Source organism: Cantharellus anzutake (assembly GCF_015039405.1).
Source record: "Cantharellus anzutake strain C23 chromosome Unknown EI90scaffold_68, whole genome shotgun sequence".
NCBI lineage: Eukaryota > Fungi > Basidiomycota > Agaricomycetes > Cantharellales > Hydnaceae > Cantharellus > Cantharellus anzutake.
Window position 1 is genome coordinate 181,470 of NW_024067018.1, and position 14,102 is coordinate 195,571.

A 14,102-nucleotide genomic window follows, 5' to 3' on the forward strand; every position below is an offset into this window, starting at 1 on the left:
CCTGATCGTCACACCCACCGTGTACATTCCTGCCTACAGAGCGGCACACCTTCAGGATCTCCCATGGAGACACCCAGAGAGGTCCGGCTGTGTGCAGAGATGACATGGCTCCCCCCACATGTCAGGGCCCGGCCCTTGTTCCACAACAGGCCCAGGGGGATCCTCCTAGTCGCTGGGGTATCTAGTCCCAGTCCAAGATCTTCAAACTCACTGAGGGGGCTAGCCCCAGCCTTCACAGGAAATGAGTTGAGAAGAAGGGTAACCTTCTCAACCTCCTGTGAAGCCGCTACAAATGGGAGTCAGGAACTATACAGTTTTCGGCTCTTTGCCGACTTTCCATAATTGGCACCCCCCCATGGGAAGATTCTGGGCAAGCTGCTCGCCCAGAAAGTTCCCATGGTCATGGCTGTGATGGTTTCTGGGCAAGTAACTTGCCCAGAAAGTTCCCACGGGTCTGCATGCATGCGGGATTGTGGAACAATGAAGGGAAAAATAGGAGAAAATGGGGGAAGGGTACCTGAGGGTGTGTGGGGTCAGGGGCTGTGCCCTGACACCACGTGACCCTGACTGTATGTATATAATAGCACCTGGGGTGGGAACAGAAGAAGCAGCCTTCTTCTCAACTTCCCACTTCAGACTGAGTGGTTGGGGATGCTCCCCTGCGACAGGATCACCGCTACGCACAGCCGACATCTGTCCCATTGGGTCCCTCATGCCAGGACTTCGCCGCTTTCGGAGCTGTCCCTGACACTTAGGGATCGTGAATACTCTGAGGCTCATACTCCTGTGATGCTGGTATGCTCGCTACATGAGCGCCAAGTAGCCACCCATCCATCGTCTGGTCCTTCCTCAGTCATCATACCTCCTTGCCAATGGTACATTCCCAAAGGGAATGCCAAGTCACCAAAGGCCCCACTAGTCATTCCTTGCTGTACACTCATGTTAACAACCCACTACCAGTACGTTTGCACTGCGAACACCAAGTAACCAATAGCAACAATACGGGATCTTCACTCATCTTATGAGTCATGACTGCGCACACGGTATGCTCCACTGAGGAGCCGACGCTCCCCTCCATATCTTGCTGGCCATCATGCTGTCCTTTTATGACAGCACTGACAGACCACCCTCTGTTGTGGACTCATCAGCACCATGCTGATTCCCGCATCCCTTTGCAGACTTGTATCGGTGCCGTGTGCTGACCTCCACTTTTCCTCTGGCCATTTGTCACTTGGCAGCTTATCATTCATTCCTTGCTGAGTGCCATTTATTGTTTGCTTCCCTGCCAATATCGGCATTTGATCCCCTCTTTATTGGCACTAGGTTATTGATCTCATTCAGTTATTCATCAATAACCCTTGCCACTTATTGTTTATTGATCTGTTCCTCGTTTCCAGTTCCCGGGCTCTTGTCCTTATTTAGTTTGACAATCCCCGCTTATCTCCGTGCGGACCATGCCGGACTGACTGGCCTTTCTATATTCCCTCTTGCCTATTTATATACCTTGTAAATACTGTTGGGGACCTCAGTCTGAAATCAACTAGAGTACCCCCCCTGTCTGGTCTGAGTCTCTCCTTCTGCAAAGGGGGCTTCCCCCCTCTGAGTCCATGCTGCAGAGTCCGCGCTCCTCCTACAGGTCCACTCCGCCCGCAAGTCTTGTTACCTGACCAGAGGTGTCAAGGACAACCAGAAATGGACAGAGGTTGCGGAAGGTGCAGAAGCGGTGCATGGTCGATAGAACAGACATCGGGTTGGGGCTGGTACGGATGGGTTCGGGTCAGAGGAATCGCCTGTCGGCATTGATTCGCCGCTGACAGAGCCCCGGGATTTGTCAGTCATGACAATTATGTATATAGGTCATGTACCGTAGTTGATGGCACTTCAGTGCAAAATCAATGACTAGATCCCCCCAGAGTTTGTGCCCCCCCATTCTGAAGTTAAGGACCCAACAGCAAGCATAATCGAACATTGGCACAGTGCTCCCCTCTGAGTCGCTGAGGCCACAGTCCCTCCACTTGTCCTCTACCTCTGGCCTCCCTTCCAGGGAAAGGTCCAGGACATGCTCGTTCCCTCTTCTGTGTTCTTGACAGGGGGCAGCAGAGTGGGGTCAGGCAGGGTGTGCCCTGACACTAACTGGCCAAATAGAAAGAAGCAGTAGTCCAAATAAGGGTGAGGCAGAAATGCGAAGTATACAATAAAGTGGCGAAGGAGCTGGGGTAGGTCCATGAAGCTTGGAGGTAGTGGAGCTTACAGAGGTGGGATTGAAAGTCTGAGGAATATTGGCAATGGTGTTTACCTGAAATGAGGTCACCAATGCAATGGACTTAAGCTGGGGTGGTGTCAAAGTCCGAGGTCAGGACCAGGACAGGATCTTGGAGTGGAGGTATGATCGGTGTCCAAGTTCGGGATATGGGATGGGGATGGGAGGTCGTACTTTGGCAGAGATTAGTCAGGAGGAGTGGAAGGTGGGGTCAGATCTGAAGGTGGGGATTGGAGCAGATGGGAATAGGGCAGGACTCTGGAGGTAGTGGAAAGGGGTCCAGGTGTTAGAACGGGGCGAGAGCAGATGATTCCAGAGTGGAACCGGAGACTTAGCAAGGAGGGACCTTGGCCTCAGTGACTCAAGGGAGCCCTGTGTCAGGGCGTGAGAAAAGCGTTACCGTGACTCGCTGTTGGCGACCGTTAAGGTCCGCTACTTCGGCGTAACAGCCCGTCAAGGGTGGGGATGACAATCGCGGTGGAAAGGGGTTTCGGCTTCAACGACTCGTTCGTGAGCGTTGCGCCTCGTACTTGACGTGGCCCTGATATTTCAGGAGGCAAGAGGTGCGACTGGGTCAGACAGAGAGTGCAGGGGGTAACCCTAGTTGATTTTCGAACTAAAGTACGAGGTAGTGTACAACCAGTATTTAAGTATAACGGAATGAATAGAAATAAGTCGCCAGATCTCATGGAGATTGCGGGCGGGGTTAAGAAGGGACGAAAACAAACAAAGAGTGTGGGAGAAGGACGGCCGTGCACGGCCATCAAGAAAAACAAGCGTGATAAGGGAAGACTCGTAGGCCCATGACGGGCCATGGAAACAGGTAGCGGTGACGGGGAAGGGTGACGGGCTTGTTCAGGCGGCGTCGGGCAGGCAGCGGAGTTGACGGGGTCGAAGTGGGGGAGGGAGAAGGTGTGGGGAGTGATCACCTGACCGTGGGAATTGCTGGGTCGTGACAGTATCCCCCCCTTGGGACTGAACCCTTGAAGTCCCATGCGCACGTGAGAAACCTGCGGCCTATGCCGGGTTTGATTCTGATGGCGATCTGAACAAAAGGACTTAACTTTGCTATCGCAACCCAAGATGCCCCCTAAGGTCCACGCAATGGACCTCTTGTCCTGGAAAATTGAAGACCTCCAGTACGACTCTGGCAACGAGCAGGAGCTCATGCTCCAGAAACGCCAGGAACACCACAGACGGTGCCGAGTTGAGGCTGATCACGTGGAGGAATTGCATCGTGCAGAAGAGGCTCACCGCAAGGCAGAGCGACTAGCGGCAGCTCGTCTCGCCGCTGAAGAAGAGGAGAAGAAGAAAAGGAAAACGGCTGAGTTGGTGACAGGGAAGGTGAGTAGTCCTGGTCAACTGATCAGGGGCGCGGGTGCTACTGATCATCCTGATCGTCTCGATCACAGCGTCCTGCGGCCAGTAATCAACCATCTACAGTGGGAGATGATCCCCCACCTTGCGATCGTTGTGTCCAGCATAAGGTTGCCTGCGTCTTGGGTATGGGCAATCGCAGTGTTTGCGCCGAGTGCCAGAGGCTGAAGCAGAAGTGTCGATGCAGGGACTGGACGTCACCCGTGGCGAAGCACCCACGAGTGAAGGGGCCTAAGGAGGATGCGGAGGTTTTGGACGTGGACGATGACGAATCGGACGACGAGGGAGAGCGTTCCACTGAGGATCACCTTGCGCGAATCCACGAGGCAATCCTGGCCGTGAACAAGACTCTGATGGGCCTGACCGCTATAGCGGGCCACCTACTCGAATACGTCACCGATGCTGAGGAACGATGCCTAATGGACATGCAGTCGAGGAGGGAACACGCGGAGGCTGAGGAGCAGGTGCAAGGTTGGGTGGAGAGAGAGTGGGGCAGGCTGAGACTAGTACCTCTGACTCTTATTCTACTCTGTTGTTAGACTCTGCCTTTACCGACTAACAATCTCATCCTCTGTTGTCAAATGTGTTGTGGTCCCGGTTTCGCCGGATATCCTGCGTGGAAATCGGCAATGAGATCCGAGGTGTGTTCCAGCTCCATGGCAGGGAGCCACTCGGTTTCCTCGTCAGTGCCCTCATACCCAAGCCAACGTACCAGGTACAGCAGCTTGCAGTTGTGCCGTCGGTCAGTCTTGGAATCTAGGATCTCGGCAATCTCGTACTCGAGTTTGCCGTTGATCTCAACTGGCGGCGGCGGAGGCTGTTCCCGGTTGAGGATGGAATTGGGTATTGTGGCTCAAGTTGGGAGACATGAAAGACTGGGTGCACAGCCTTCATGGTGTTGGGGAGGCGGAGTGTGCATGAATGAGAACCCGGCTGCACAATGATCTCAAACGGCCCAAGGTTCTTCTCAGCGAGTTTCACCGACGGCCTAGTAGTGCGGAAATACTTGGCCTTGACAAACGCTGAGCTGCCAATGTCGAACGGCGGTGTGGGGAGCCGTCGAGCATCTGCAGGGCCTTGGTAGCGCTGCTGGGCATGGGTCATCTCTTCACGGAGGAACTGGTGGAGAGAGTCGAGATCGACCAAGTAATCTTGTGCTTGCGCTGAGGTCAGATCTCGCTTGGGGTGGACGGCAAGGTTGGGGTGATACCCCTTGTTGGCGAAGAACGGTGAAACCCCCGTGGTAGCATTTGGGGCATTATTGTAGGTGAACTCGGCGAGGGGCAAGAGTTCGGACCAGTTGTCCTGCTGGTAGTTACAATAAATGCGGAGGTACTGCTCCAGGGTTTGGTTCATCCGCTCGGTTTGACCGTCACCTTCAGGGTGGTATCCCGAGGTGAAGTGTAGCCGTATATCGAGGGCCTTGCCCAGGGAGTGGAAGAAGTGGGAGATGAACTCGGATCCCCTATCCGAGGTGATGTGGGAGGGAACGCCGTGCTTGGAGAAGACATGGAGTAAGAACAGCTTTGCCAAATCCGGCGCCGTGACGGTGTCCGTAGACGGTACGAAGACGCACTGTTTGGACAACCGGTCAACAATGACCAATATGGCGGTGTAACCAGAAGAGGCGGGGAGGTGTTCTATGAAGTCCATGGAGATGGAGTGCCACGGGCATTCGGGGATTGGGAGCTGTTTGAGCAGGCCGTATGGCTTGTGGCAGGGAGTTTTGGCGCGGGCACAAGCGGTGCAAGAAGACACGTAGTCTTTAACGAAGGTGCGCACACCCGGCCAAGTATACTCCCGGCAGACAAGATCCAAGGTACAGTTGCGTCCAAAGTGCCCAGAGAGTGGGTGGTCATGCTTGTATCTCAGCATGCGGAGCCTGAGGTTGTTGGTGTCTGGGACGTAGATCCGGTTGTCTAGCCATCTGCGTCCCTAGACCAGCGGGAATCCTCTGGTATCGCGGCGGTGAGATAGTCCGCAACGGTGGGGTCATGGGGGAGGGCGGTGATGATGTCCTTATGGATAGCGTTGACGTCAACGAGGGAACTTGCACGGAGGACGGGTTCGGTGAGGTATGTAGCTCTTAGGGAGGATGTGAGCTGCTCCTGCGTGAACACTGGTCTGAAGTTTTGAGGGTTAATGTGAGCGTAGTCCCTATCCCCCTCTTTGGGGTAGACATCCCACGTCTAGTCAACGCATCCGGTTTCGTGCCCAATTTTCCCAGGCGGAAATGGACCACCATGTTGAATTGGGATAAGAACTCTGACCACTGTGCCTGACAGCGGGTCAAGAGTTTAGTGGTGCAAAAATATTCCAGGTTTTTGTGGTCGGTGACCACATCGATGGGTGTTCCCGAGCCCTCTAAGTAGTGCCGCCATCCTCGAAAGGCTTCATAGATGGCTAGAAGCTCCTTATCGTGGGTGTCATAATTGAGTTCCGGCGCCGTCAGCGTCCTTGACCGAAAGGCAACAGGGCGTATCTCATCATCCGGGCAGCAGATGGAGATGATGCCCGATATTGCATAATCGGAGGCATCTGTCTCAATAATAATCGGCGCGTCGGGGACCCAATGGGTTAGGATGGGGGCAGAGGTAAAGGCCGCTTAAGGCGTTGAAACGCCATGCGGCAGTCGTCAGAGAACACCCAGGGGACTCCCTTGCGGGTGAGTTGGGTCAGCGGTACCACAATATCGGAATATTCGTGGATAAAACGCCAATAGAAATTAGCGAATCCTAGGAAGGACTGAACGTCCTTTACCTTACGGGGTTCGGGCCAATCTTGGATGGCCTTAACCTTTTCCGCGGACATGGTTAGCCCGTTGGGAGAAAGGACGTACCCAAGGTACTCCGTGGTGTCTGTGTGGAATTCGCACTTCTTCGGGTTTGCAAAGAGACCATGTTGTTGTAACCAGCGGAGGACTTCTCGGACGTGCTCCTTGTCATATCCATCCCCGGCCATCGACTCCCGGGCTCTCCGACCCCTCCGTCCTCACTCCGCTCCCCCCTCACCAACCTCGGAGCCCCCGTATTCCGCAAACCTCCCGGTGCCCCTCGATGACCACCACCCCCTCATTTCAATTTATTACCTACGCCTCCCTAAGTATGGAGCCCCGAAGACTTCCGGACAGCTCCGACGTCCGCTAGCGCACTCCCGCCTCCGCTGGGCAATACACTCGCCTGCCCTGCAGAGTCCACCTTCGGGCTTATCCCTCCTTTCCGTTTCTGGGTTAACGCCTGCCTTTCCGCTAACCCCGCGAACCGACTCGTCGGTAATATTCAGTCGGCTAATGTCTTAACCCCGTTAGCTCCGCTCCGTCCGGCTCCGCCAATTGCGGAACCGCCTCCGCTGTAACCATATATATACACTACTTGTACATAGGTTACGCCCCAGCAAATAAATCAACTAGAGTTACCCCCACTAGGTTCTAAGTGCCAGTCAGTAAGTTAGGGCACGGACGTGTCACTAGGCACAGCGCTCCTGGCAGAAGTCGCTGAGGCCAAAGCCCTCCGTTACGGAGACATTCCTTCGTCTTAAAATCTGGTCTCTGACACTCCTCGTGGGAGGCCTCGTCTTCTGAGTATACGAGAATATCATCTAGGTAGATGACAACATAGACGTCGAGGAGGTTGGCAAAGATGGAATTGACAAACCGCTGGAACGCTGCAGGCGCGTTGGTGAGACCGAATGGCATGACTAGCCATTCGTAGGAGCCGTAGCAGGTGTGGAAGGAGGTCTTCCATTCATCACCTGCGGCGATACGCTGAAGGAGCGGAGCTGGATCACCTTATGTAACCAGTTTCCTACGTCCAATAACGATATTAGAGTTTGTGCTGATTTGTGTACTGACTGTGTTTTGGTTGCCAAATATTTAATTGTTCACTGTCTAAACAACAATAAACACCCCCCAACGATCTCACCTGACGTATAGATCGTCTATGGATAAAATTTTATATTGACTTTACCATGATTTCTAGTCAATATTACACCTAGATATACCACTTTTCAGTAGGATGTGATTTTCCTGATAATTTACTGAAGGAAAACTACTAATAAAATAATTCCGCAATAAATGTTACTCAATACAGGAGTGACCAAACTGCTCTTTCTATCGCTTAGAGTGCGTGCTAGTTATCTAGCAGGTTCAGGATTGCTCGCTTTTCTCCTGTGGTGTGATAACCAAATATTGCTGAGAGATTATTCAATTAAGAAGTCCCTCCACCAAATTCTCACTAATTCTCACTATGACACTTTTGTTCAGCTGTGTCTAACTGACCCTAACTCACGCTTAGAGTGATGTGTTAGTTTTATATTAGCTAACAACTAATATTTGCTTTTATCTTTTGGAGCAAATGAACCAACCACTGGTGAGGAGAATTAAACTTTTATTTCTACCTGAGGTTTGAGAGGGGGCAGAAGCGGCGGCCTTTTATGCTTTTCAGAGGCCTCTCTACTCCCACGCCTCGCACTAGTTACATGTGCTACATTTGTAGTTCTAGAATGATATAGGGGCTTGGGCTGTGTAAGCTTAATAATGGACTTAGGACATGACTCAGCAATAAGTAATTCATTTCTTTGTCTTTTGGGCCGATCTTAGCGAGATCTTGTAGCACTGAAGCTATGCTCTACACCGCCTTAATTACGAACGGTTATCTTTAGAAATGACTCGGCTATAAAGGAACTTTCTAGACTGTTCTCTAATTGACCCCTTTTTGTGAAGCCACATCATTACTAATGTTCTAGAGCCTTCCCAATTAATTAACCGATCCGCGGACTTCGGAATCACTTCATGCTTATGATCCGAGATCCAGATCATCAATCATTCTTTTGTTCCGATTTATCTGAGCTTAAAATCAAAAAGTTTTGATGAATCATGGGAAAATATACAAGATCCGGTTTTTTAGCATTTTCTCCTCTTCTGATGCGATCAAAAACTGTCCGCCCGCGCCGGGAAATACTCTATCATATGGTATTCGGTCCGCCAGACTTCCGGGCGCCAATATATTTCCCTTGAGTCACATTACTTTTTGTAAGAATTAGCAAATAAATATATATGAATTATAAGGTGTTTTGCCGTTTGAGCGATATCTCCGTCAGTTTTGAAGCTTTTAGAATGAAACAAAACCGTGGATAAAGTTAAGAAACAGTCCTTTCAGATGGTGAAAAGATTACAGTCAAAAGTTTACTGGTTCCCGAGATATTTACATTTCTTTCCCAATGTTCCTTCTTATTCTGCCGTCTATGTGCTATTTTCTTGTTGTAGGGATATATTCTTTGAATATTACACCTATGCCAAGTTCTAGGCATGATTGTAGTAGATTAAATCTCATACTACATGGGTGTAGATAATTTATAATGATCTAATGTCTGTCCAGTCTCATAAAGATCATGAGATCTGTTAAACGTCTGAACTTGTCACCTGTTCGTTGACTATTCTGATAGATCATTGTTTTATTCTTTGAATATTATTTCTCCTACAACGTATTATTTGATATGGAAGAGTCAGATGAACCATTATTCGAGAGCTTCACAGCAGACCGGGCAGACTTACGGTCCTCAACACCGGTGAAACGCTGTCGATACCGCTGGCAACGAATGCCGCTGGCAACGAATGCCAAGCGAAGTTGACAGCGATTCACTTGGTAATGAGGCTGAGTCAATGGCCCAGATACCAATCGAGCCGGTGCCAGAACCCGAACCAGAGCCCGCCAAGGCAATCAGCGACCTTGCTCGAACCACTCGCGACATCTGCCAGATGATCCCGCCGCTGGCACCACCCCCAGCTCCTCCACCGCCGCCTCGACCTGAACCGGCCCATAAGAAGGTCCGTGAACCCGAACCATTCGACGGCTCTGACCGTAACAAACTCCGTACGTTCTTTGTCCAATGTGAAGTAAACTTTATGACCCACACCCGAGCCTTCCCAACCGAGCCTGACAAAGTCCTATTCGCCACCTCATACTTGAAGGGGGCGGCACTGGACTGGTTTGAGCCCGATATCCTTCACGGCCACCAGCCCGGTCAAGAACCACAGTGGATGAACGACTGGACAAGGTTTGTGGGAGAACTTGAACGTAACTTCGGCCCGCGTGACCCTGTTGGCGAAGCTGAAGAGCGTTTGTTCAACCTAACAATGAGGGATGGACAGACCATTGGGAAGTACGTCACCGAGTTCAACCGCTACGCAGGTAAGTTGGACAACTGGGGTGAAGGAGCCCTCCGCGCCCTGTTCTACCGCGGTCTGCCCGATCATATCAAAGATGAAATCACTCGGTTTGGTAAGCCAACGTCGTTATACGACCTACGGGACCTCGCCGATGAAATCGATACGTGCTACTGGGAACGAAAGACCCAGACCAATCGGCGTCATAAACCTGCCTCCGACACCTATGATAAAGGCTCCCAGAAACCACCCCCTGCCAAATCCCACCGATCCGCCGCACCTTCCCCCACCACACCATCCACATCCACCACCAATAAACCAAAGGACAAGCACCCCAACAGTAAGCCTAAATCTGACCTCGCCGCAAAACTCGGGAAAGATGGCAGGGTGACCAAGGAAGAGTGTCAACAGCGCTTTGACAACAACTTGTGCATGTTCTGCGGTAAGCCGGGACACGTAGCTAAAGAGTGCTACAAGGCCGGGTCAAGTGCGGCCAAGGCCAGAGCGGCCAAAGTCGCCACACCAGAACCGGCCACGACACCAGAGCCGGAGTCAGACTCATCGTCTGACGCAAAAAACTAACCAGCAACCCTCCGGATGCCACACGATCGGAGGGTTGTACTCAACCCCTTCGTGCAAAGAGGGAGGTACACTTGAACGCATCCGCCCTATCGGACCCCAATTCTCTTTCTTTCTCTGTTTCTTTCGGTTCCTGTGATGGTCGATTTCCCACTTCAAGGGGGAATGCCCCCGGCTCTCCTTTGTCTTCCAATTCCGGGGCCTCCGTCCCCGGTTCAAAAATGTTTTCCACTAATGGACCACCCTCATTTTCTCTTACCAACTGTGATCCCTCTTTTGTTTTTCCCGCTCTAATTGATTCAGGTTCTTCCAATTGTTTTATTGATACTAAGCTTGTTAATAAACACAATTTACAGACCTACTCTGTACCCACGATGCAGCTCCGCTTGTTCGACGGCACGACGAATCACATGATAAAGCGTGCCATCGATCTCCCCATCCACTTTGCTACCAGCGATGTTACCCCGACAACATTCTATGTCACCCCATTGGATGGCTCTTTGTCACGGCCCCGCAAAGTCCCCGCCCCTCTACCACTTTCTGCACCCCCATTCTTACGCCGTTACTCGCGCCCGTTAATCTCGCCATTGCCCATCACTTAGCGGCGCCGATAGTGGTTCCCGTTCTACGGCCCCGTAGCAGCGCCTCCTTCGTTTTCCCGCCACCACTTGGGTTCCTCAACCATTCGGCCGGTATCGTTTTATTCTATTCACTCGCTTAACTAACTAGCGGTTGTTATGGTCGCCGCTGATCCGCTCCTTATGGACATTCCTTATTGACAATTGATTATTCCTTTATTGATATTTGATTTATACGTATATTGACATTCTGACCCGCGCGCCTAGATTGTCGGCTTATCCTTTCTGCCTCCCAACTCCGCCGTTCTCTGTTCCATTCATCTCTTCTGTTCCATTACCCTGGTCCTCATCGCTCTTTAGTTCTGTCGTACTTATCATCTCGTTCCCGTCCCGCGCCGGACCGACCGGTCCCTTCTCTGTTCTCCTTTCCTATTTATACTTGTAGTTTACTGTCGATGTACCTCAGTTCGAATATCGACTAGAATTCCCCCCAAGTACTTTCATCTTAAGTTCGCCCCTCAACTTCATCCCGCTTAAAGTCAACGTCGCCGCAAGGTCTTTCCCGCTAACGTGAAATACGGGACAGCCTAGAACGCGTGGCGCAACGCTCTGGCAAAGTCGTTGAAGCCGAAGTCCCAACCCCCTCGACGCCTTGCAACGGAGTAGCTCATTAGCTAAGTGTCCACTTACGCCGCCGTACTCCGCCCCGCTTCCCGCGATCCCCTCGAACACAGTTTCTGACACTCTTGTGCTATCGTCCTGGGACACAACTGGCTTGCCTGCTACAATCCATTGATTGATTGGGCAAAGAGCAGTATATCTTTCCAGACGTCTGAACAACCCAGGCCGACCCCCCAGAGCTCTCCTGTAACCCTGCCGAGTGTAGTCCCTCCAGCGGACACACCGGTCCCCGCTGCCAACATGCCGTGTAACCCTGACTGCCAGGCCCCTTCCATCGAGTTTGTTAGCCCAGCGGCGTTTGCCCGGGCCGCAAAACTCGATGGCTCCGTAACTTTCAGCCTGAGCATCCTGTCTCGAGCAAGCGAGCTGCACACAACCGCGACCTCCGAGCCTGCCGACCTCGACGCTGTACCAAAGGCCTATCACAAATATGCCGATGTGTTTAGCAAAAGCAAGGCTAACACTCTGGCACCACATCGTGAATTCGACCTGAGGATCGAGCTAGAGGAAGGTACACACCCCCCGTTGGGAACCTTGTATTCCCTATCCCTGACCGAGCTTGAGGCCCTTCGAGCACCTAGCTACCGGTTTTATTAGGCTGTCTTCGTCGGCGCACGCCACGCTGGTGCTCTTTGTCCGCAAAAAGGACGGTTCACTCCGCCTTTGCATAGACTTTAGGGGCCTCAACCGGATAACCAAGAAGGATAGATACCCGCTGCCACGCATAGCAGACCTACTGGACACCCCAAGCCAAGCCAAAATTTACACCAAGCTCGATCTGCGGCATGCATACCATCTTGTGCGTTATAGGAGAAATAATATTCAAAGAATAAAACAATGATCTATCAGAATAGTCAACGAACAGGTGACAAGTTCAGATGTTTAACAGATCTCATGATCTTTATGAGACTGGACAGACATTAGAAGATCATTATAAATTATCTACACCCATGTAGCATGAGATTTAATCTACTACAAGCATGCCTAGAACCTGGCATAGGTGTAATATTCAAAGAATATAACCCTACAACAAGAAAAGAGCACATAGACGGCAGAATAAGAAGGAACATTGGGAAAGAAATGTGAATATCTCGGGAACCAGTAAACTTTTGACTGTAATCTTTTCACCATCTGAAAGGACTGTTTCTTAACTTTATCCACGGTTTTGTTTCATTCTAAAAGCTTCAAAACTGACGGAGATATCGCTCAAACGGCAAAACACCTTATAATTCATATATATTTATTTGCTAATTCTTACAAAAAGTAATGTGACTCAAGGGAAATATATTGGCGCCCGGAAGTCTGGCGGACCGAATACCATATGATAGAGTATTCCCCGGCGCGGGCGGACAGTTTTTGATCGCATCAGAAGAGGAGAAAATGCTAAAAAACCGGATCTTGTATATTTTCCCATGATTCATCAAAACTTTTTGATTTTAAGCTCAAATAAATCGGAACAAAAGAATGATTGATGATCTGGATCTCGGATTATAAGCATGAAGTGATTCAAAAGTCCGCGGATCGGTTAATTAATTGGGAAGGCTCTAGAACATTAGTAATGATGCGGCTTCACAAAAAGGGGTCAATTAGAGAACAGTCTAGAAAGTTCCTTTATAGCCGAGTCATTTCTAAAGATAACCGTTCGTAATTAAGGCGGTGTAGAGCATAGCTTCAGCGCTACAAGATCCCGCTAAGATCGGCCCAAAAGACAAAGAAATGAATTACTTATTGCTGAGTCATGTCCTAAGTCCATTATTAAGCTTACACAGCCCAAGCCCCTATATCATTCTAGAACTATCTATAATACAAATGTAGCACATGTAACTAGTGCGAGGCGTGGGAGTAGAGAGGCCTCTGAAAAGCATAAAAGGCCGCCGCTTTTGCCCCCTCTCAAACCTCAGGTAGAAATAAAAGTTTAATTCTCCTCACCAGTGGTTGGTTCATTTGCTCCAAAAGATAAAAGCAAATATTAGTTGTTAGCTAATATAAAACTAACACATCACTCTAAGCGTGAGTTAGGGTCAGTTAGACACAGCTGAACAAAAGTGTCATAGTGAGAATTAGTGAGAATTTGGTGGAGGGACTTCTTAATTGAATAATCTCTCAGCAATATTTGGTTATCACACCACAGGAGAAAAGCGAGCAATCCTGAACCTGCTAGATAACTAGCACGCACTCTAAGCGATAGAAAGAGCAGTTTGGTCACTCCTGTATTGAGTAACATTTATTGCGGAATTATTTTATTAGTAGTTTCCCTTCAGTAAATTATCAGGAAAATCATGTCCTACTGAAAAGTGGTATATCTAGGTGTAATATTGACTAGAAATCATAGTGAAGTCAATATAAAATTTTATCCATAGACGATCTATACGTCAGGTGAGATCGTTGGGGGGTGTTTATTGTTGTTTAGACAGTGAACAATTAAATATTTGGCAACCAAAACACAGTCAGTATGCAAATCAGC